Source organism: Bombyx mandarina, chromosome 03 (assembly GCF_030267445.1).
Source record: "Bombyx mandarina strain Sakado chromosome 03, ASM3026744v2".
Lineage (NCBI taxonomy): Eukaryota > Metazoa > Arthropoda > Insecta > Lepidoptera > Bombycidae > Bombyx > Bombyx mandarina.
This window is the reverse complement of record NC_143210.1, coordinates 8,627,052-8,652,916: the sequence shown is the minus strand read 5'-3', so window position 1 is coordinate 8,652,916 and position 25,865 is coordinate 8,627,052. Positions and strand designations below refer to the sequence as shown.

The 25,865-nt window shown below is 37.6% G+C and overlaps 1 protein-coding gene across 2 annotated transcripts in view; it reads left to right on the top strand.

The window, feature by feature from the left end:
- The first annotated feature begins 11,557 nt into the window (after nt 1–11,557).
- The window catches only part of LOC114248962 (uncharacterized), a 131,335-nt gene continuing 117,027 nt past the window's right edge, over nt 11,558–25,865 (top strand). The window contains exon 1 of one of the 2 annotated variants that reach the window (XM_028182408.2): nt 11,558–12,152. The gene's annotated coding sequence lies outside the window, so the exon portion shown is untranslated. Of the gene's footprint in view, nt 12,153–15,957; nt 15,977–25,865 lie in introns of those variants that run through there. The other variant, XM_089737608.1, reaches the window with a different exon arrangement.

Here is a 25,865-nt window from a genome sequence, read left to right as displayed (position 1 = left end):
AATTCGACTATAATTAATTGGAATTGTAAGTTTGTACACTATTATGATTGTATTTTATACTTCTGTAATCACAAATTTCGCCAAGACTACACTATAAAAATATTAACAAAGATAATTTCAATTTGATCACAGACGTCAAGAACAAAAGTTTGACAATAAATAGTATGCATGCGTGTGTGCGTCAAATACATGGTATGTAGTGTGTGTAATGTTTTATTTATTGATTTAATGTATCTTTTATGCATTATTTTTAAAAAATATTAGCATTGTGCACTTCTTCTCTATATTCTCTATAAGTGTGGGAAATTTCCTACTCCTCCGTCCGCGCAATTTACGTAAAAAGGGATACAAAGTTTTTGCTTCATGTAATAATAAATATAAAGTAAATATGTTGTTTTAAGTATTAACAGTGGTTGTGGGTTTATCATAGAGATTTTCGTAATTAACATTTACATTACGCGTTTAATACACCATCATAACTTTTTTAATTGATTCTGATTGATAATTTTTTTTTATTGCTCTTGTAGGCAGACGAGTATACAGCCCATCTGATGGTGAGTGGTTACCGTCGCCCATAGACCCCAGCAATGTCAGGGGCAGAGCCAATCCACAACCTACTGTAAATTGCTTAATGTACGAAACCCCATGAGTTGGTATTGAGATACACTGTTATGTCGGACTCTCAAATAGTTTTACATATGAGAAATAATACCGTGTAACAAAATAAAGACGAATTCCATATATTATTCAAAGATACAACCATCTTGCTTGTTTCTACAGCGAGGCAATCATGTATTCCGGTTGCAACACTGGAACAATTATTGAACAATACAATTGAGTCTTTCACCTTGTTTCTGAAGGTAGCTGGCAGAATTCTCATCCTGATGTCGATGGTTTCGCGGTAAACAAATGGGTTATATTCGCTCGTATGAAGGCCAAAAATAATTGTAGGTTTGTTTTTCAGTTATATACTGGTGGTTCAACCCATTAAAATGGAGCGCGTGACTTCTTTGCGGTAGATACAGGTAGGATGGTAATACAATAACAAAAGAGTTCGTAATACTCCCCTCGATCAGTAGACGACCGCAATGCTTGATCGTCAAAGAACACTACCGTCTGATTTTTGGTGCAATGCTTTATTCACCTTCCACAACACACATGGGAAGAGACGGATGCGGTATTTTATAGCGGCATAACACAGTCGCTTTGAAAAATAAACGAGTGCTTAGGGGCTACCAATGCGTAGTAACATTTTTTTATTTTATTTTTTTATTGCTTAGATGGGTGGACGAGCTCATAGCCCACCTGATGTTAAGTGGTTACTGGAGCCCATAGACATCTACGACGTAAATGCGCCACCCACCTTGGGGTATAAGTTCTAAGGTCTCAAGTATAGTTACAACGACTGCCCCACCCTTCAAGCCGAAACGCATTACTGCTTCACGGCAGAAATAGGCAGGGCGGTGGTACCTACCCGCGCGAACTCACAAGAGGTCTTACCACTAGTAAAAAAAAAAAGCAAATCCTTTGATACCAGACCATTTTATTTGTTAATGTTTTAATTTGCTTTGCGATAAAAAAAAATCGAATATGGAATGAAACATTATCAAAGAGTACGTCATCTAAAATTGTTATTAAAAAAAAGCGCCATTACTAAATTTTATTAAATTTAAACGAACAATAATAAGCGTTATAATTTAATAGGGCTGTCGCTATTTATGTGTAGTCGGTGACGAAATCTATAATTAATAAAACGTGTTGTCTGAGTCACACACGGAAGGGACCTTCGTACGCAAAATACCCTATTCCTCAGAGAAAAAAAACCCTTACGTGAAAGGAAACTACGCGCAACAAACATTTGCGGTGCTCATTCGCAAAGCTAAATTATACACTGAAGCGCAAAAACCCAGTCACTTCAACCGACGACGATAACATTAACTGTTGATCACTCGAACTATTTCAGTAAAACGACGATCGTAATTAGTTCATATCTCGACGCGTATAAGGCTCGAGACCCATATTCGCTCAAGGCGAACAAAAAGAGTGGGATCGTTTTCATCTTCAGCGCTAAATAAACACTTTAGCATAAAATACATTTTATAAATTCACTGCCGGGAGTACTGTTTCGCCGAATAAAATTAAGCTATAAAATTAAACGATAGCATCAGAAAGGAGAGTCTCCACATAAATTATCATAAAGAAAACCCGTCGAAAAGGGACTCAAAGAATCGCATTTCGCCGCGCAACTTTTACGCTGTCAAAATACGAAACCTGTTGCGCTCATTGTGACCGTAATGATTATTATTTCGGACTTTAATTTCGGTGTAGCGGCCGCTTGACCTTTTCACTCAAAAGATTTTTTTATTTCTGGTTTATCACGAACTGGATCGAAGCTGTTGGAGCAAATGAGGCTGCTACATCCGTTCACTAAGGTCTCCGGCGGCCACGCCTAGCTCAAACGACTGCCGAAGCCTATAACGTGACTATTACGCACTAGTCACTGACTTTGAGTGCTCAGAATTCATAATTAGCTGTTCGAAAGATAAATGGCGCGCGTAACTTGTCTTAAGTATTTTGCAACTTCTTTCTACTGTTTGCTTAAAGATAAATCTTAAATGAAGACATCGAGCATTAGTTATGAAGCCGATTTCAAATTATCGAACCTTTGAGATTTTAGTATCGCTTCAGATTTTGGAACGAATTACTAAATTTACTTACTTATTGAGCAGATACCCCGCTGTGGAATGCTATCACACAATATTGCTTTGCATCTTACTTTGTAAAGTTAAAATGGATCCTTTGCATAATAATACGCAATACAATCTACATAAAAGTTTGTAAAAAAAAACAAATATAACATAATAATAAATAATACATTTTAACTCGCTCTCAACCCTATCTTTCTGATTGATGGACCATGATCATGATGATATGTCACTTTTTAATACTCCGCATACACTTAGCTCGTCTACCTAGTATTTAGATAATGGAACCCATAGACTTCACTAAGTGTGTGTGTGCGAGAGAGAGAGAGAGACAGAGAATATAATTTATTGCACACCAAAATATAATTAACATTGAAAAACAGTTAACAAGCAATTATAATTACGTTATATTTATTATAGCTAGGACTGCTGTAGTTATTTGTACTCACTCACAATATTTAATTACGCAAATTTATACAGTTCGGGGGCTTTATTTTCATTACACTATATTTTGCTTTTAAATCGGAGGTCGTTCAAGAACGCGTTTTAGGTATGAATGTACTAATTAAAATTGGCACCTGTCGTAGAATGTGAACTCAAAATAATTGAATACCCATCCCGTTTTATACTACTAAGCTACTATGAACTCACTAGTGTTTGCCGGAGTCCATGGACAACAGTAGATGTCAATTTATACTCGTAGAAATGATATTACGAACAATTAAGTACTTCAGAACATAATGTAGGAATGCTTCAGAAATTGTGGCAAATTACACGTGCGAATTTGGAATAGATTGTATTTAATAATTAGTAAAGTTTGGTACAGGTTAAAAGTGGGAGTGGAAAAATGTGAGATGGAAAGTAAGCGAGGGAAGGTTGCTGCTACTGATGATAAATAAAAAGGCTGGGGTCGTGTACCCGTAACCCCTGTTGGATAACCAGATCAGTGGAGAAACCTCTTACATTAAAAAGAATTCCCAAAAATCTCATCTTTCTCACAAATTACCCAATTGAAGCAAATTAAAAAGAACTAGGTAATCATTTAAAAAAACCTGTAATTTACATGCAAGTGCAAGATGTAATGTCAAAATGCACAAGATCGAGCAACACTGGAAGGTACAATAAACATGTCATCTTTTAATTGACCGAAATTAAAGTCTCACCGCACAATACGGACTGCAAACATAATGCAGCGAATCTCCCAGTACCTTGAAACATTATCGATGTGATTTCACACGAAGCCCCGTTCGAAGTGAGAAAGAATCGCAACACTGCAAATAACTGCGCGATGTTTTAATGAACACCATGTGTCGGCGCTTTTTATAGTTGTTTATTCGCTGGTTTTATTGTAGTTTTTACGATTCTTAATTAAATAAACTAAAGGTCCCGCAGTAGTCGAAATTCGACTACAATTAATTGGAATTGTAAGTTTGTACACTATTATGATTGTAGTTTATACAAATTTCGCCAAGACTAAACTATAACAAAATATTAACAAAGACAAACGATATTTAATCTATTCTCAATTTGACAACACACGTCAAGAACAAAAGTTTGACAATAAATAGTATGCATGCGTGTTGCGTCAAATACATGGTATGTAGTGTGTGTAATGTTTTCTTTATTGATTTAATGTATATTTCATGCATTATTTAAAAAAAAAATAGCATTGTGCACTTCTTCTCTATATTTTCTATAAGTGTGAAAATTTTCATACTCCTCCGTCCGCGCAATTTTCGTAAAAAGGGATACAAAGTTTTTTCTTCACGTATTAATATAGGTATATAGATAGATAAGAGACGAGATATATAGATAGATAGATAAATAAGAAGACTAAGTAAGAAGAATAAGTAAAAATTCTTAACGTTAAACATTCTTTTTTTATTGCGTAAATAGATGAAAGTGCTCACAGCCCACTTGTTATTGTTGTTGTTGTTGTAGTCCTCCGCTGGTACATAGTGCCCTCACAAGTTGTCTCTACTTGACCCTGTCTTGCGCTTGCTTCTTTACATCACTCCAGGTCATGCCGGCAGTCCTCATCTCTATCTCCACGGTGTGTCGCCAAGCATATACAGGGCGACCTGGTCTTCTCCACTTGTGATTACTTTCGTGAGTGTGGACATTATTTAATTTAATACTATATAATTTTAAAACTTAATTTCGCATTTATTATTTTTATTTTACTAATTCTGATGATACGAATATTTTACAGTTAGTTACTTTTTAGTCGTATGACCACAGAAACATAATAGTATTTCAGTTTAATTATCACATAGGGCATTACGTAATTAAAAATTGCAGAGATACCGGATTAAATTATAATAGCAAGCCGAGTGTATTATTTCTGGTTAAAGTGAAATTAATAACGCTTTTAAATTTATTTTACACATTGGATATGGATACGATTCTGAAACATTGACTATTATCGTAAAGATTCGATTAAAATTTCCCATTTCTCGAATGACTCAGGCATGATTTAATTAGTTTTACTTCTACCAGACTAAGTAGATACTGTTGTTAATATTTGATTAACACGCGATAAATATCGTGTTAAATTTCGTTTGAGTAAAAGTTTACTTTCATTTTAATAATTATTCAATTAGCTTGGATTGATCAGGGCACTCCATTAACGTTCACTCGTTGTTTTTAATTGTTTTCATGTGTGAAACGTGTACTTAAAATAAATCATTCAAAATCATACAAGTTTTATGTTTATTAATTAAATAACAAGAGATCTGGTATCATTATTTCTATGCTCATAGTCCCAGTAGCTGTATATCGGCATATTACTAGCCGGCTTGAGATATGATACTTACTACTTCCTCGGCCATTTTTACAGTACAGCAATTACGTATGTCATTTGAGCAGGTCATACATACTTTTATTTCTAATGAATTCGGTCATTGCGATTTAAGCAATAGGCACAGAGCTCGCTAAGGATCATTTGTCACTATAAAGTTTATGAGAATAAAGTTTATTCTTCAAAATACCACTATCACTTTTCAGACATGTAGGTTGGAAATTTATACACGATCTTCACACGCGAAGTTTTTCGGCCATGAAACTGTTGCCGTGAAAACTGGATTATTAATGAGTAATCGACTCGATTTTTGTAGATTAAAATCACATTTATTGTCGCACGAAGTGCTTTCGGCAATTTTTTCCCGAGGCCGAAAGCATAATGAAGAGTTACAACAGTGTTGATTTTAACAAAATGAGCTGCGTAATTTATGAAGCTTACTTAAAATTTGTACGTGACACACTGCTGATGAAAATCACAAACAAGCAGATTAAATAAAAGCTTCAATCAGTACATACTTCGGTTATTTATTGACGAAAAAATAATATTACACAGATTACATTACTAACTTTATAATGAGTTCATATTATCATAGTCTTATCTGATATGTGTTATTCAGATCATTTTACGTGCTAATATATGTGCACAAACGTACAAAAGTAAAGCAACCGTCAACGGACATCGAATGATAAGGTTATGCGTATGTGTAATTAGAAAAACAAAAACAGCCAATTCTGCACTGTTTGGTCATGAGACATTTCCGGCTGACTACATTCAAGGCTATGCTAACAACTTGTCTTTTTTTTATTATTTAATGAGCATAGATTGGGAATCTAATTCACGGTCCTTTTTGGGGAAACCTTTATCTCTCAACCCGGACATTGACTTCGCCGACCAGAAAAATGACGACCATCCGATTTCTGCTATCGTAATTCGTGTTAATTGAAATCAATTTAAAATAATTTAATTCTCGTTATGCCCTATTTAGTATCATTTTCTCTTCTGTTGTCCAACAGATTTTCTGTTTTATTTTATCTAGCTAGTAGCTATTAACAAGGTTTAGTGTTATCAATAAAAACATTTTGGAAACAGTTTTTTGTTTTTAGTCTGTAAATGTGGAAACAAAAGGGAAAATTAAATCTAACTCTTTGTATCATTCATAAAAAGTAACCATAAATGTAACCAAGGTAAAAAGTGGTATATATACAAATTTTAAAAATGAATGATTCAGATTCTTAATCATTTTAATGTATTAAAAGATTGATCATTATAGGGGGAAAAATCCTTAAGAGACATAAAAACGCCATTTTTGGAAGCTGTATCTTACTGTCGACAAATAAATCTTATCAACCGAAAAGTAAATCAAAATATTGAAAAAAAAATATATATAGTGAATATATAAAAAAAGTCCTGAATTTACATTACTATTTTCTCATACCTGTGTGTTTCCATCATCATATTATTATTGGACGTAAGAAACTGTTTGTCATAATTTTATGGCATTTTAATAAGACAAACCCTCGGGCGGACTCTGACGTAGAAGAGTATTTCCATAAATCGTCACATCTCATGATTGGAAGTAATTTATTGAGCCCGATATCCTATCTTAAAAACGTGTTGTAATTTATAATGAAACTTGAAAAATTTTTCAAAGCGGATACAATGTTTTCCGTATTTCATTAAGACCAAAATATTGGAATTTCGACCTTATGTCTCAAGGTAGGTGAAAGCATCCACGTTGTGATATCGACAACTTAAAACCAAGGGCCGTGAGTTTGTTTAGATATTTATCTGAGTAAAAAAAAATCTACAAAATTAAAGTGTCCGCAATAGCAAAAACAAATTCTGCCACTAAGCTGAGTATGTCTGCCTGTCTATACAAAGAAGTAAAGAATGACACCCGGTGATCTCGTAACCGACTGATGCGCTAGATCAAACCGTTAAATCTATACTAATATATAAATTTACAGTGGTTTTTATGGATGTTCCGTTATAATTACTGAACCATGCATCCGATTGACTTGAAACTTGGAATCCATGTAGAAAATACATGTACTCAATGGATAGGCTAATATTTATATGAGTGTTGAACTCCCTAATAATAATAACAATAAATAATAATGTTAATTTTAAATACTTAGCGAAGCGGGCGAATACGGCTAGTTATTTATAATTACGTTTGCAATACGAGTTTTACAAAAAAAAACGAAGAAAACAACAAAATCACACTGTCTTAATATTAATTAATATCATACAAATTTTAAGTGCACGTTACGTAGTGGCTTGATAAAGCGATTTTCATTTTTAATAATCTTAATTGACTGTCGTTTAGTGAAATGAAACGATCGGAACGATTGCGTAACATTAGCTCGACTGTTGCTAGGGCCGTGTGTATCGGGGACAAACTTAACAAACTCGCAGGTCTGCTGGAAGAGATTTCTTAAAGAAATAAGCAGTGCCTTTGTACATAATTTTCCTATTGCTCTGTACTATGTCTTCTTTTTTGTGTGTACATAAATAAATAAATTAAGGTATCGTGTGCACACTTTTAAATCAAAAATTAAATCAAATCAGAAATGAGGAGATTCGCAGGAAAACCATGGTAACCGACATAGCCCAAAGGATTGCGACAATGAAGTGGCAATGGGCAGGACATATTGCTCGCAGAACGGATGGCCGTTGGAGCCAGAAAGTTATTGAGTGGCGACCGCGTACTGGAAGACGTAGCGTGGGTAGGCCTCCCACAAGATGGGCCGACGATCTATTGAGGTTCGCGGGGATCCGCTGGATGCAGGCAGCGCAGGACCGGTCTTTGTGGCGAGGCTTGGGGGAGACCTATGTTCAGCAGTGGACGTCCATGGGCTGACAAGAAGACATTTTATAAAATGTTACACAGAATTTCAGAAGCTGCTCGAAATAATGTTTTAGGTATCGGTATAGCCGTTGTAGGAATTTTAGCCTGTTTGGGTTGCACGCACGGCAAATGGCGAGAAACGAGTTTATATAAGTTCATCAAAACTTGCCATCTTGTTTCAGAACACAGAAGTCTAGAATAAGTGAATATGGAAAAAATATCTCATTCGATTCCATATTCCTGTCATCTATCCAAGAAACTTCCAAGCTATATAGAATAAGTTAAAAAACTAATTTCCTGTTTCGTTATTATATAAATGTAATGAATATTAACTAATAATACTTTTTTTTTATTTACATCAGCAAAAACTGACATAAATACTACCCTAACGAAAACATAATATTCATTTACTAGCTATACATTCCTAATGCTTGTACTTATAAGCCGCCATGAGTAGTTACCAATATGCATCTTATTTCTAGTGTGTAGCGATCATGCATTCTATTTTGCTTATTATAACTATATAATATGTCGTAGGCGGATACGGATGCTTCGAATTTAAACTAAGCCCCACTACCTCCCAGAATTCTGAAATCTTTTTAATTTTATTTTTATTACTTAGTTGAGTGGACGAGCTCACGGCCCACCTGGTGTTGAGTGATTACCGGAAACCATAGGCATCTACAACGTAAACGCCGCCACCCACCTTGAGACATGAGTTATAAGGTCTCCTCACTTGTAACAGTACAATGGCTGCCCCGCCCTTCAAACCGAAACTCATTACTGCTTCATGGCAGAAATAGACAGGGTGGTGGTACCTAGCCGCGGACTCACAAGAGGCCCTACCACCAGCTTTACTCGTTAATTCGAAATACAGTTTTTGCACATAGCAGATTTTGGTTTGACAGCGACGATATGTAGTGCTCATCTCCTTTTACCATCCCACCGCTCCACCCAAGGTGATTTCATTCATAACAGCCGGAGCCACTGCATTTATACATTCGAATTTCAAAAGACCTTTTTGCCACTTACTATATGACTTCTGAATGAACTCCCCTCCACGGTGTGTCGCAAAGACTATGTATGATATGTCCTTTTCCAAAAGAAACTTAAAGAGAGTCCGCGGCAGAATGAAGTCTGGCTTTGCTGAGGTCCTTGAGTGACGGTGACTACTTAGCGTCAGGTCTGCCTGTAAAGGAAAAAAATTAAAAAAAAATTACAATTGTAAAAGTTCGTATGTTTGAATGTATTATATATTACTCAATCACCCAAAAAACGTCTTAAACGGATTTGCATGAAACTAAGATATATTTATTCATAACCCGAATTATCAGGTACGATACAAATTTAATTTAAGAAACATGACCTGCTTGAATCTTATTACACATTTAATAGAATAATAATTGAACATTAGATCTCTTGTCTCGGGTAAATAAAATAAATAATATATATCTTTTATTTCGAAACATCATAGAATAATACTGTGTTAGTATTACACGGAGGTTTTACGGCAAAGGGAAAATCTTCCACCGGGCGGGTAATATTGCTCGGTAGACCAACGGTCCGAACTTTGTTGTTCGAAACTTGTATAAATTCAAGCTAATCACTTAAAAATTATGTTAGTAAAAAAAAAAATTAAAGTAAATCAAATCCGTCACTGGCAGTCTCATCAAGCACTTAGAACATGCTTGATGAGCTTATCCAAGGTCGGTCCATCTAGCATGACTTTGATGATGATGATGATGATAACTCTATTCTTCCGTAAACATTTATCAATAGGTGAGCCGTAAGCCTAAATAACCACCTAGAAAAATTCATTAATTAAAAAAAACAATAATTCTTGTTTTACATCCCTAAATATTGGGAATCTTTATAACGAAAACTGTGTAACTGTTATTATATTATTTATTATTCGAAACATCGGAAATAATAAAATTAAAACAATAGCCGCGAGATTAGGCCGCAAAATAGTTTTAATTGTGTCTATGACTCGCGAAGACGGAAGAATATATCCCATAAAAGGAGTTCCTATTCGTAACAATAAAACTGTTCACATTTTTTTTTAATAATTGCTGCATATGGATCTATAAAATTAAGTCGACATTCATGAAATCATACCTCGGACGATTCAACAAAAAAAGGCTAAAACATTAATTGTTATACATATTCAATCAAAATTTACCTAGTTGTAAAGAAAACGATAAAATCGACAGGATAACGTTATTAGGTTGTTTTTTATGTGGCTAAACCTGTGTCCTATATTGCTTTTATTATTATAAATATTCTTTCGCTAACAATACATTAGGTCCATAAGCTGAAAGTAAGAATGTCCCTAATTTATCCGCAAAAAGAATATTCTAATTAAAATAATCCCACATCAGTCCTTTTAATTCAAGGTGAGTACAATATTCACGCTGTATATTTTCGGCATAAGATTTAACAGCTTACTCCATTTCTTTAGTACAGCCAAATGTTTCCAAGTAAAAGATTTCAACGAGATTTACACATTAAGCTCCCGCAAACGGCGCGGCGGTGAGCTTCGTGAAAATGTTAACTAGTAAATATTTTAATTGAGTCGTCTATTATCAAAGGCGGCAATCTGTACATTTGGACAAAAATTTTTATTGATATGTCAATACAGATTTATTTGAATATAATCGTCTCCTTCAAAGAATACGGTTCAAAACCTGCATTAAATAAAGGTTAATAGTTAACCTGTTATTTATCTAAGATGTCGTTCCGAAGAGTTTTGTGACTGCCAATGGAATACAAAGTCAATAATTCGTTTTTCTGATTTACCAATCATTGTCCAAAAGTCAGATTGCCGCCTTTGATAATAGTCGACTCAATTATTCTGAATAATATTACGCAGTTGCGTATTAGTAATGTAGCCTCCAATTGAAGGTACATTAAAATAATTTCATCAACAGCACACAAATGTAACCTTATTCATCAGAATAAATTTGATTTAATTAATTCGTTACTAATTAAATGATTCGTAGAACTAACGTTGATATTAATAACAGATGACAGATCACTGGAAATTGCGAGATACTCGTCGATCGTACGATATAACGACACAGTTGAGCTATGTAGGTTTTTCTTAGACTCGAAAGGAGTTTCGTAGCGATCTTGTACTCGTAAAATGGCGGGAAAAGAATCGTAGACAGTATTCAGTCGATGAACGTAAGGGCACGTACGCACTGGGAGGCGTCGCGCTTGCGACTAGCCGCGCTATCGTTCACGCGCCGGTCCCGTTAGACAAAGAGAGTGCAAAGCCGTGTCGGGTGCGAGCAGTGCGACCACATCGCCCTCGCCCCGTCCGCGTCCCATCCGGAAGCCTTGCTGAAACTGGACCGTTTTCTTTTCTTGTTATTATTGAGATCGACTCTCAAGTTCTGTTGTTGTCGCGCGGCGCGCCGCTCGCGCTGATAACGCGATGCCACGCCGGACTGCGCACGCGCACCACGACACGCTCCGCAGAACCGAGCCAGCGCGGACTTGCTAAAAAATATAATCCAACCCCCCAATTATGGAATGGATATTTCTCTGTGAACAGTGATTGACTAAACGAGAATTGTTATCTATATATTTAAACTCTTTTTTATTGATGTGCGTTTGAACGTAGTGTCAAGGAAAGTGAAACTGATATACTGTGTGATTCTATGAAAGGATATTTTAATTGAACCTTAAATTTAAAATCAGTGCGATAATTTTTTTTAACCCTGCAGTATACCTGTAAGGGATACCCTCGGACAACGAGAATTCAAGATTCAATAATATTTTTCATCAGGTAGGTGACATTTCGGCTCAAGTATATAATACGTTGTGAAAAATGTTTTTATTTATTTCAAAAGTGTGTATTTTAAGACGATTAAACACTATTTCAAAAATTAAAACGAAGCCGCAAAACAAAAAAATACATATTTAAATAATCGAACAGTAATTTTTAATTTTATCGCCCATTTAAATGAGACACGCGCGAAAATGAAGATAAAAATTAACGCAATTAGCACAACAAATATTTAATAAATATATGACGAATAATGTAATTTATTTGATGTATTAATAGACCACCGTCAAATTTAAACAGTTTTAAACTAAACTATTTTACATATTTCTGATTTATTAGAGTGCTAATTCATTGCTTAATAACTACGATTTCCATATAAAAACCATAAGATTAAATAAAAGTTTTTTTTCTGTTTTTACTTAAAGTAATCATCCATATGCACTGGGATTGCTTTATTTATTTCGCTACTGTAGTAAATAATACATTTTACGAAATACAAAAGTTTTGAAGCAATTATTTGACGCCTCCGTAAGACTACTAAAACTGTAAAGTATGAAAACTGTGAAAATATAACGATAATATATAACGCGAGACGAAACCTTAAAAGTAGTCTTAATAATTTATTGTTGCTTAAATAATCGTCGTCTTATAACGAAATTATGCCTCGGTGACCACGCGACAGCCGACTGTTCGCGGGTCAAAGAGACCGCGACCGAACCTCCGAGCTGTGTGCTCTGCCAAAAGCAGGGCCACACAGCCAACTACCGCGGATGCCCCAAGGCCCCGCGGAAGCGTCTGGCCAACGCGCCCCCAAAAACCGTCGGCCCAAAGACTTCGGCGCCCCGTGCGCCGAAGCCTGCCTTCGTGCCGGCACCGGTGCCCACCGTCTCCGCGTGGGCAAAACCGCTGCCGCTCACGCTGGCAGGGAAACCACCGGCACCCCAGCCCCTGCTCGCGCCGCGCCCCGCCCCCGCGCCCGGTCCCGCGCCTCGCCCCGGACCCGCGCGGCCTGCTGCAAACGACTTTACAATTATTCGCGACTACATCGCCGCGATAAATACGACCGCATGCGTGCGTTCGCCGACGCCATGCGCAGAGCGGTCACGGCCGAAGACCGCCTAAACGCGACGTTCGAGTACATCGACGTCATCGAGTCCGTCCAGCGCACGCTGGTTTGATTACCGGTAATCAATGGCGTGCAACGGTAGGGAAAAACCGCGTTCCATAAAGTTAGCATTTTATAATGCTAACGGACTCGCGCGTCAGCGCGATCAAGTATATGAGTTTCTCCGCGATAATCTCATCGACATCCTTCTGGTGCAGGAGACCTTCCTAAAGCCCTCGCGTCGCGACCCCAAAGTCGCGAATTACGTCATGGTTAGGAATGACAGACTCTCCGCCCGCAAGGGCGGGACTGTCATTTACTATAGGAGGGCCCTGCACTGCGTCCCTCTCGATACTCCCTCGCTCTTACATATCGAGGCGTCAGTGTGCCGCATCGCGCTGACGGGACACCAGCCGATCGTCATCGCATCCGTTTATCTCCCCCCTGACAAACCCCTCCTGAGCAGTGACCTCGAGACACTGTTCGGTATGGGGGACGCGGTCATCCTGGCAGGCGATTTAAATTGCCACCACACTAGGTGGAACTGCCATCGCACGAATGTGAACGGTAGGCGTCTCGACGCGTTCATAGACGACCTCACATTCGAAGTATTCAACCCCCCGACCCCCACGTGCTATCCGTACAACGCCGCGCGTCGTCCGAGCACAATAGATCTGGCACTGCTGAGGAACGTAACTCTGCGCTTACGCTCCATCGAGGCAATGTCAGAACTCGACTCAGACCACCGACCTGTCGTCATGCAGCTCGGTCGCCCACTCAACCGCGAACCAGATACGAGGACCATGGTGGATTGGAAGAAGCTGGGCACGTGCTTAGCTGACACCGCTCCACCAATCCTCCCTTGCGGCCCGGATTCAACTCCATCCCCCGAGGATACCGTCGAATCCATAAACATCTTCACTGATCACGTCTCGACGGCGATCATAAGATCCTCGAAACAAGTCGATGTGGAGGACTGCTTCCACCGCATCAGACTTTCCCCCGAACTTAGGGACCTCGTTAGAATTAGAAACGCGGCAATCCGGGCCTACGATCGATATCCCACGGATTCAAACCGGACTCGGATGCGTCGCTTACAGCGGGAGGTCAAATCCCGCTTAAGCGACGCCCGAAACGAAAACTGGGATAGTTATTTAGAAGAACTCGCGCCCACTCACCAAGCATACTGGCAACTAGCTAGGACCCTCAAGTCCGAAACTATAGCCACTATGCCGCCTCTCGTACGCCCCTCAGGCCAACCACCGGCTTACGATGACGATGACAAGGCAGAGTTGCTGGCCGATGCACTGCAAGAACAGTGCACCACCAGCACTCAACACGCGGACCCCGAACACACCCGAGTTCGTCGACAGGGAGGTCGAGCGCAGAGCTTCCCTGCCGCCCTCGGACGCGTTACCCCCCATTACCACTTCCGAGGTTAAGGAGGCGATCGATAGCCTACAACCACGGAAAGCTCCCGGCTCCGACGGCATCCGCAACCGCGCGCTAAAACTGTTACCAGCCCAACTGATAACGATGTTGGCCACGATATTAAATGCTGCTATGACGAACTGCATCTTTCCCGCGGCGTGGAAAGAAGCGGACGTTATCGGCATACACAAGCCGGGCAAACCGAAGAATGAAACCGCGAGTTACCGCCCCATCAGTCTCCTCCCGGCGATAGGCAAATTATACGAACGGCTCCTTCGTAAACGCCTCTGGGACTTTGTATCCGCGAACAAAATTCTGATAGACGAGCAGTTTGGATTCCGCGCCAGACACTCGTGCGTCCATCAAGTGCACCGCCTCACGGAGCACATCTTACTAGGGCTGAACAGGCGGAAACCCATTCCGACAGGAGCCCTCTTCTTCGATATAGCGAAGGCGTTCGACAAAGTCTGGCACAACGGTTTGATATACAAACTGTATAACATGGGAGTGCCAGACAGACTCGTGCTCATCATACGAGACTACTTGTCGAACCGTTCGTTCCGATATCGAGTCGAGGGAACGCGTTCCCGCCCCGTCACGTCACAGCCGGAGTCCCGCAAGGCTCCGCCCTCTCCCCGTTACTATTCAGTTTGTATATCAACGATATACCCCGGTCTCCGGAGACCCATCTGGCGCTCTTCGCCGATGACACCGCCATCTACTACTCGTGTAGGAAGAAGGCGTTGCTTCATCGACGACTTCAGACCGCAGCTACCACCATGGGACAGTGGTTCCGGAAGTGGCGCATCGACATCAACCCCACGAAAAGCACAGCGGTGCTCTTCAAAGGGGTCGCCCTCCGAACACCACGCTGAGCATCCCTCTCCCGACTAGGCGCGTCAACACCCCCGCCCCCGCCGTTCGCCCAATCATGATGTTCGACCAGCCCATACCGTGGGCCCGAAGGTCAAATATTTAGGCGTCACCCTCGACAGTAGGATGACATTCCGCCCCACATAAGACGGTACGCGACCGTGCCGCCTTCATTCTAGGACGTCTCTACCCGATGATATGTAGGCGAAGTAAAATGTCCCTTAGAAATAAGGTGACACTCTACAAAACTTGCATACGCCCGTCATGACCTATGCAAGTGTAGTGTTCGCTCACGCGGCCCGCATACACCTAAAAACATTTCAAATTATTCAATCCCGTTTTGCAGGATAGCGTCGGAGCCCGTGGTTCGTCAGGAACGTCGACCTCCATGACGACCTGGACTTAGAGTCCATCAGTAAGTATCTTCAGTCGGCGTCCATGCGCCACTTCGATAAAGCGGCACGACACGAGAACCTCTCATCGTGGCCGCCGGTAACTACATTCCGATCCTGCGGACAGAATGGAAAGCAGTCGACGTCGCCCAAAACACGTCATCTCGGATCCTCCCGATCCACTAACGGTGCTTTTAGGTACTTCAAGCACCGGTCACCGTTCTCGTCGAACCCGTCGCTTGCGACGAAGGGCTCGACGAGTAAATTAACTCTCAGACACAGCCCACTGAGTTTCTCGCCGATCTTCTCAGTGGTCGCGTTTCCGATCCGGTGGTAGATTCTGCGAAGCACGACTCTTGCTAGGGTTCGTGTTAGCAACATCGTCAGGTTTGAGCCCGTGAGCTCACCTACTAAAGTTAGGGTTACGCTGACATAGCCTCTCAAGGCTCTCAGCTTAGGTAGGAAAAAAAAAAAAAAAAAAAAAAAAAAAACGAAATTATTGGGAGTAATTTCGGGAAAATTTTAATTTTTAGCTAAAAGCGTGTCGCAGAGTCAAAGTGAAGGGTGAAATTTTACTGTTTTCGCATTCGGCACAACATTCGGGATAAAATAGAATAAAGAAATATAAACTAGTCGATTCGACCCAGTTAACCAGAACTAGCGGGTCCGCCCGCCGCCTGCCGCCCACCGTCGGCAACCACTTTTTGCTCGATTCTGCCTTTGTACTATCCGTTCATTGTACTGAAACACGCCGGTTCTGCTCATCACTTATTACGGTGTTTGAGTGTACACATTTATTTATTTACTAGCGCCCCGCAACGGCTTTGCTGGTCATTAATAAAATTTCAAAATAAAAAATTATAATACACACATATTAACCTTATATTTGTGTCAGGTTTCTAAAAATAGAAATTATAAAAGGTGTTTGAATAATTATTTTTATTTTAATTAACTTTTATTTTAATTAAATAATAATTTTTTTATATATATTTTTATTATTTTTCTAATTTTCGTACATTTTTTGGATTTTTTAGTAAGGATCCCTAATATAAAAAGGAATATAGCCTATGTCACTCGGGGATAATGTAGTTTCCAAACCGTGAAATTTTTTCAAATCGGTTCAATAGCTTCGGAGCCTATTCAATACAAACAAACAAAAATCTTTCCTCTTATATATTAGTACAGACTAGCTTTGCCGCGACTCCGTCGCGTGGAACAGTTTGGCATAACGCTAAATTTTACCTCCCACTTTATTTACGTAGAAAGTGAAAATATTTGAAGCATTCTTTATTGTGATGTTATATAGCTTTAGCCTTCCTCAATAAATGGGCTATCTAACACTGGAATAACTTTTCAAATCGGACCAGTAGTTCCTGAGATTAGCACGGTCAAACAAACAAACTCTTCAGCTTTATAATATATTTTTTTTGCATTTAATTAAATTGTTTCAATTTTTGTATCTTAATGTTTATGAAATATTACAACCGTATTTAAATATATACTGTCTGCAAAATAATTTAATATGGTTGAATTAGTAATACCTCACTAAACAAATTAAACACACAAAGAATAAGTGAAATAGAATAATGAACTTATTTCAAAGTACGTTCAAAAACTAATTTTGCTCACAATAGCTTATGCTTTTTTTATTTAATACCCAGAAAGATATTAAGTCTTCCAGCTAAAGATGTCATAATAGATTTCTAAAGATTTCATTTTCAAATCACGCGACATCACTTACTGTAAACGCTACGTGCGTCGCCTACGTGACGGCTCCGTTGCTCCAGATATAATATAAAATACGCAGCCTCTGATCTTTATCTCGCGTTTGAATGTTAAAAATATTTCGAAAAAAAAACAGTCAAGTAAAAGTGCAATTTCATTCGCGCAGAAGACAACAGAGCCTTGCGTTTAGAAGTAAGGCTTGAATTCTAATTGTGATATTTCTTCGTTTGCATCTATTTTGGCGGGATAAAAAATAAATACTGTTACAGTTTTATTATCTGTATTCTTTTAACATGAGCGGCAGTTACTTTTTTTTTACTTTTTTATTGCCCTTGTACGCGTTCTAGTTTAAGAGCAGAATCGCCGTTATGTAATGCACATGAGACTTCGTCCTCAAGCTGGGGGCTACCGACTAACGACCATAAAAAAACACATTAATAAAACAATTCGCGCACTTAAAAAGCTTCTTTGCTTCATTCCGTCAACAAAAAAAAACCAGACAATTACAAATTAATTGAAACTTCAAAATAATAAAATTAGATAGACGCAAGACTAAATCGTACTATAAAGTTAGGTAGAAATAATTTAATTTTTTTAAATAAATAAAAAAGTTCCATATAAGATCCCGATTCAATTACGTGGCTAAGATATATATAAGTTTCTCCTTCAGTTTATTTCAGTCAAATAAGCCGATTAATATACATACGATATATAAGTGCTTTATATTGACAGATATAGGGTGTGTTCAGAATGAGTTTTAATCCGCACGTGGTGCGTCACACCCATGTTGTAACCTTGCGAGTGCTTCTCAAACCCAAATTCACTTGAGATAAATAACTACCACAATTCGTTTTTTAAGAAAACCTTTTCTAACAACATATAAAATGCTTACAAATTTTCAATTACAACGAACCTGCACAGCGTATATATTTCACGGCAGAGCATTAGTCATTCCATCAGAGACAGACTCAACTCTGTGGACTCCTGTATTTATATTTAATGGACCAAATTAAGTCTCGCTAATAAATAAAATTTTTGCTGAACATAGAAAAAGACGAGCAAATAAATGAAATGACACCTTATGTTAGGATGATTGAATGCAAATCTGTTGAATTCATTTCGGTTGCATTTTATTTTTTATAGTTTATATTTGCATTATCAAATTTATTACTGCAATTATACGGCTCGTAATTTTAGTATCATGGAAGTCATTAATTTATAAAATAAAACAAATTATTGTAGTTACATGTATTTATTTCAGTGTTTTATGATGGTTTATCTTTTAAATATCGTTTTTTTTATGATTCCATTTCACATAACTAGAAAAGATTAATTATTTGACAATACAATATTTGTACGCGTTACATTTAAAAATACTCTTTCTTTATTTTTGTACTCAATATTCTGTTATGCTTAACTAAATTACGTAAACATGTAGTCCATAGCAATTTTGAAGCAGTTTTCGAATAAAATATTTCATCTTCCATATTATGATCTCGTAAAATTTCTAAACAATAATAGTATATTTTATTGTTTGCCATCAACAGTTTCTCTCCATTACCTTGGCACCAGTTACTAAGCCTTCTGAATTTAAAGCTTTCATATTATCATAATTGAATAAAATAAATTGACACGTCGAAGATAAACATCGCTGATAAAATCGCAACGTGAGAAAAGTTAGAAATGTATGCTACGTATGCTATGAAAGTAAAATTACTACACACTAAATTTGAATTTAAATATACACGGTATTGTGTATTAAAATATATCCAATTCCTGAAAAGCAATCTAAAATCAAAACTTCAAGAACGAGTTTCAAAAACTTAATTGCTCATTACGTAATTACTATTGGTTGAATTACCAAAGCGGATATTGGGCGAATACACGACATGAAAAACGTAATCTGAACGTAATTTGAATATATCAAACAATAAACCTTTTTATTTTCGTTCTCAATAAATTAAATCGAGCCGGCCATGTAGTCGCGTTCTTTTATCAAACGAAAGTCAATCACGAACTGTTTTCTCGTTATTTAATCTCTATTTCACACTGGCCGATGAAGATTGCATTCCGGTCTCGTGAAAAAAAATAATACTCAAACGAAACGCTGTGTCATCTGTGCTGTAGAAAAAAGTAATTAAAAAAATTTCGCTTTCACCGATATAGAATAGGTGCGTGGAGTTAGGTAACAGAGACCTGTCTTATTTAATATCGATCAGTGGTCAAGCGACAACTATCAGGTTTTTATCTACATCGATGGATACAGGTGTATTTGATTTCTACGTACATACACTTTCATGCGCGGCACAACCATAAAAAGTGAGACAGTTTAACACCGTTAGATAGCAATGATAGATGTCTATCTATTTGCGGACAGATATAGGCAACATGTGAATGTGGATTATTTTTATTACGTAAGCTTTCCAGTTCGAATCGCGAAACCTGTAAGCGTAACATAAAAGTACTTATCCGTTAAACCTGAATTATTTTTGGATGCTTCATAAATGTAAAAATTATGAATCAAAATAAAAAATACATTTGCATTTTATCGAATGACATCGAACTGCTTATGCAGTAATAAGTCACGCTCCAAACCTATATTTAATATGTAAAAGACCGCTGGTCTGCCTATTTCTGATGTTGCGCCAATTCAAACATAAACCTCAACCTAATAAACATTTTTTCACTGGATAAATACAAAAAAGAAATTACAAGAAAACTCGAACAAAACTGTGTGAGAAAGATCTTAAGTCCAATGGTGATTTAAAATTTTGCATTTAGCATTGTGCTGAATCGACTGATTTTAGATCAGGAAAAATGAAATGTATTGCATTTTCCTGTGCAATGTGTAACATGTTTATTACTACCAATACCAATTGATTTTTAGAGCCGTAGGTTAAGCCAGAAAACCTAATTTCGTATTTATTGGACCAGACCGACGTTACTTGGGCTTACCATTATAAATATACTATGCTATAATACAGAATATAAAGAATATTTGTGCAAATTTTCATATAAAGGCCTTGAGCTATTTTTTAAGTGATTGAGTAACAAACATCCATAGATACAAACTTTTACATCTATAATAATAGATATCAATATATTGTATTAATAGATTTTAAAGATTAACTATAAATTTATTTTTTGAATTACATTGTTTGCTTTTCTTTTATTTTTTGTTTAATTAGAGAAGTCAGATGGCGAAGGTAATATTGAAGTATGCCCTAGGCATTAATTCGATGGCAATCAAAACTTCTAGATCGGAAATGAGTTCCATTGCTGTTTACTGCAGGGATTATCGTTCCATCACAGAAATACAAAACCCTTAGGGTGCAATTAAACTCTTGATATATAACTAAAGGAAATGTACTGGCACGTAGAAAATGATATTTCAACGGCTCATTGATTAAGTGTCGCATGTTTCTATATTTAATAGCTCGAGGCTTTTAATAGAGTTGTATTAAGGGTTGGTTTCCGTTAATTTTTATAAGGACGAATTTTTTTTTTATTGCCGCGATGGGTGGACGAGCTCACAGCCCACCTTGTGTTAAGTGGTTACTGGAGCCCATAGACATTCACAACATAAATGCGCCCCCCATCTTGAGATGGGTGGCGCATTAAGTTCTAAGGTCTCAAGTATAGTTACGACGGCTACCCCACCCTTCAAACCGAAACGCATTACTGCTTCACGGTAGAAATATGCAGGATGGTGGAACCCAACCGCGCGGACTCACAAGAGGTCCTACCACGAGTAATTACGCAAATTATAATTTTGCGGGTTTCATTTTTATTACACGATGCTATTCCTTCACCGTGGAAATCAATCGTGAACATTTGTTGAGTACGTATTTCATTAAAAAAATTGGTACCCGCCTGAGATTCGAACACCGGTGCATCGCTACATACGAATGCACCGGACGTCTTATCCTTTAGGCCACAATGACTTCAAAATACTATATTTAATAGCTCGAGGCTTTTAATATAGTTTTATTAAGGATTGGTTTCCGTTAATTTTTGTAAGCACGAATTAACTTAAATCGCACCATTGAAAGGTCGACACCCATTCGTTCTAATTGTGTCTTCGAGTAGGAGTGACAGTTACAAAACGAGCTCTATTTGTCGCCAGATGCATTTGCATATAATTGCGGTGCATTCCTAATTATTGGCCCAGAGCGTTGCGAATGATTTGCCTCTTCCTGTGTCTCGATGACGTGATGGCCGGATAGACGAAATGATTTCTAAACAGCGTCTTGAATAACTAGACACTGATAAACGGGTGTAGTGACCCGCTATTGAAATGGCAATTGCATTTATTTGGAGGGTATCTAACGTACGTTCTTATGATCAAAATCTACAGGGTGTTGCGTGATGATATTTTTTAATGTTCTTATAGGATGAACGAGCTCACGGCTCAGTTGCTGTTAAGCCTTCACTATGCCTATAGACATCAATCATAACGTGAATGCCAACACCCATCTTGAGGTCGAAGATTTCATTGTACGACAGCTATCCCTACTTTTAAAACCGGACCTTGTGATTAAGCGAATTTATTTTACAACTAGCTTTGCGTCCACAGCTCCGCCCGTGTGGTCATCAGGTTGAGCCCCGTGAGCTCACCTACTAGTTAAGGCGACGCTGATATAGCCTCTTAAGGCCGCTTCAGATTAGGTAGAAAAAAAACCGCCCGTGTGAACTACACCTTATGTCGTATAGACAACTCATGCTGGGCAGGAAAGAGTATATATATATATATTTACCATGTTCGATTTTAATGTAACAAAGCCCATCATATAAACTGCTTCAAATCAATCACTCTACCTTCCCTGAAAATCCATTCACTAGTTCCGAAGATGTGTGCGAAAAAACTAACTTGAGCCTTCTCTTTATTTAAATTTTTTTCTTCAATGTACAGACAACCCTGATTTTATTGTTTTATGATGTGTATTCTTGATATTGCCCCTATAATGTTGAACGAGACAGACATGCTATGTGCGTATTTCCTTAGATAAATTGGTATTTGTATTTGAACACAGCATTGGCACATTACTTGATACGAACACACTTCGTTAGATCAAAACTTCACTGCCCATCAAAAGACATGGGTATATAACCGGCTGCTAGTGGTTTAAATCAACCCACTCCTAACTATCACTCTCTTGGATTTCAGGGTTGGGAAAACAATTACACACACACCTTAAAAAATCTTATGTTTTGGGTTATTCCCTTATTCTTCCTCTCCAAATACGGTCTATATGAATAGTGCAAACATCTAAACTTCTTGATCCAGACAACGATTCCTCAAAATGTTCATTCTTGTCTACCAAACCTGTATAGTGCCGAAATAGGTACCCAACAAGAATCCCAAGCAAATGTCTCTGCTGAGTTCAAAAATGCCTGTAACAACTCCTACTATGTTCCTTAACTGATCTGTAACATTCATACGTATGTTCTATTCTGAATGGTAAATAAGTCGTAAAATGATACTATCACATTTCAAGATGGACAATGAAATAAATTTTGAGATATCAAGCGACATCGATCACTTTTGGAAACCATGTAATTTTGTTTGTGACTAGCAAATTAAATAAATCTTTTCCCTCTAACCCTAACCAAAAGTCAAGAATTAGCTATTATGAGTCCACAGTCGTGCCTATGTATACGTAATCATATCATGCGTCCGATCGTGAAGAATGGCAAAGCATTTTCCATATGGTTCAAAATAGGCGACTACGTTAGCTTATCAAACATTTAACAAGCTAATTACTTTCATTGACACATCCGGGCAAAAGAGTCGTCGAACACTTTTTAAAACGCCGCTGGTAAATTAATGTCTCATTAAAGTAAATGAAAAAATCAAAACAATAAATTTAAAAGAAGTCTACAATAAGTATGCAATCTTACGTTGAAAGATTATTAAATCACGTCATCATAAACAATAGTGATTCCTAGAAAAAATAAAACGCTATATTTCAAGAAGCAAAAAAAAAAAAAATGTCCACACTGACCTAGTTACACTCAAATTTACTTCATCATTGACTTCTTCATGGCTAACAGGAACGCCCAAGTGCCGTTTTTAAATGGAAACGACGCAATAGAACCACTTTCTTCCTACTATTTTTTACTACTTAATTTTACAGACTCTGCGAACATAACGTTGCATTGTGACATGAAAAACGAGCGCTCAACTTAAAAAAAAATGTCTGTAGCGAAAGTACAATTGTATTCGTCTACTGCATCAGACACATGAATCACGATGCAGACAAAAAATATATATTCTATTTTAGGGGTGAGCATACGAAATAAGGCATGCAAATCTAGACCGTATACGATTACCTAATCGTCGATATTGGCTCGCATTTGTCCGGAATATAGCAGGCAGACTGAATTCGCTGATCAAAATTCAAGGAAATTCGATATAGTCTGCATTCAAGTACATCGTTCTAGATGAAATTCAAATTATAAAAAATGCACAGACGACGGCGTCGCATAATTTTTAGATTGATTTTAATAATGTGCAGTCGAATACTGAGGTCAGACGCTACCTGGTCTATAAATAAGATAGTTAAGTTTAAAAACGTAGTCATCTATGAGTAGAGCTATGTCGTGTTCTTTATACTATTTTATATTGAAAGTCCATATAGAATATAGAAGAAACTTACGACTAGAAAACAAAATTTGCATTTGGTAAAAAAAGACAGACGGAAGACGTAACCTGGGACGCCCCTGGCTAGGTGGTATGATGACCTCCGAACGGTGGCCGGCAAGAAATGGACGAGGAGAGCCGTAGACTGGGCTCAGTGGTGTGGATTGGGAGAGGCCTATGTCCAACAGTGGACGACTGTGTGCTGTTGATGATGATGATGATGAAAAAAAGCACAATGAACTTATCGTTTAAGAGAAACCTAATTTGAACTATAAATAAACCAAACTTGATTAATAATTAACACATCTGGATTGCCCCCGTGATACGCGAGCGCGTTAACCTCGGGCGTCTTTTGGTTCATAGAATGGTTACATTGCCTGTTACAATTTTCGGAAACTTTTTCTTTAGCCACGCTATATTTACCATCTGAAAATCGTTTTAAAAAAAAAGCACCAGACCTTAGAGAGATATTAGTCTTACGAAACGATTGAGAGTAATAATTTAAAAACGTACTTATTAAATGGCACGCTTAATTACGGAAAGCTCTTCGACTATCACAATTTACGATTCGGAATTAAAACAAATTTTATAAGGCATAATAATTTTATTGTATTAATAAACTTGTGTGCAGAAAGCTATGAAAAGAAAAGTCGTGTACCACTTAATTGATCTCTTTCGTGTTTTGTATTATTACAAGTAAAAAATACTTATTGCAGATTTCCGTCCAAAATACGAATGTTGCTTGAGGGGTATAAAGATTTATCTTTTATTGAGAACAGATTCTACAAACTAAAGAGATGATTAATGAATAAAACAAGCAGACTAAAATTTGAACTTGATTAAAAACATGTACTTGTCTTAATTTAGAACCATTATAATTCATTGAAATTAAGACCACTGTACAACTTTCATATTTTTATTTTCTTCCGTATAATTTAATGTTTTTTTTTCAAACAAGCATAATTTAGGCGATACTTATTTTGTTATGCTCTTATCTGATGTTAATTACACTTCCCTGTTTGAGTCGGAATTTGTTCGCGATTGAATATTGTAGGAATCGCTAATTATGTTTCTAAGAATAAAGATAAAGGTAAAGTAACTCCTTAATAACAGTTATATCCTAGTGAAAGCTTTGTTAAGCCGATCCAGCCGTTTTGGGATCAGCCGAAACAAACAATGAAACAAACAAAAAAAAAAATTTTTGTGCCGTAATTTCTTGCCGTTTAGTAAAAAGCGGTAATATTGTGCTGTAATAAACGCACACATCAATCATATTTGTCTCTAATAGATTAGTACCAAATATATAGCACGCGAGAAACTTTATAATCTAAATAATTATAAATAAAAGTAGCTTAACCTCAAATCGTGTTGCTATAAGTTTCGCGTCACCTTTTTTTTATTTATTGCTTAGATGGGTGGACGAGCTCACAGCCTACCTGGTGTTAAGTGGTTACTGGAGCCAATAGACATCTACAACGTAAATGCGCCACCCACCTTGAGATATAAGTTCTAAGGTCTCCAGTATAGTTACAACGGCTGCCCTA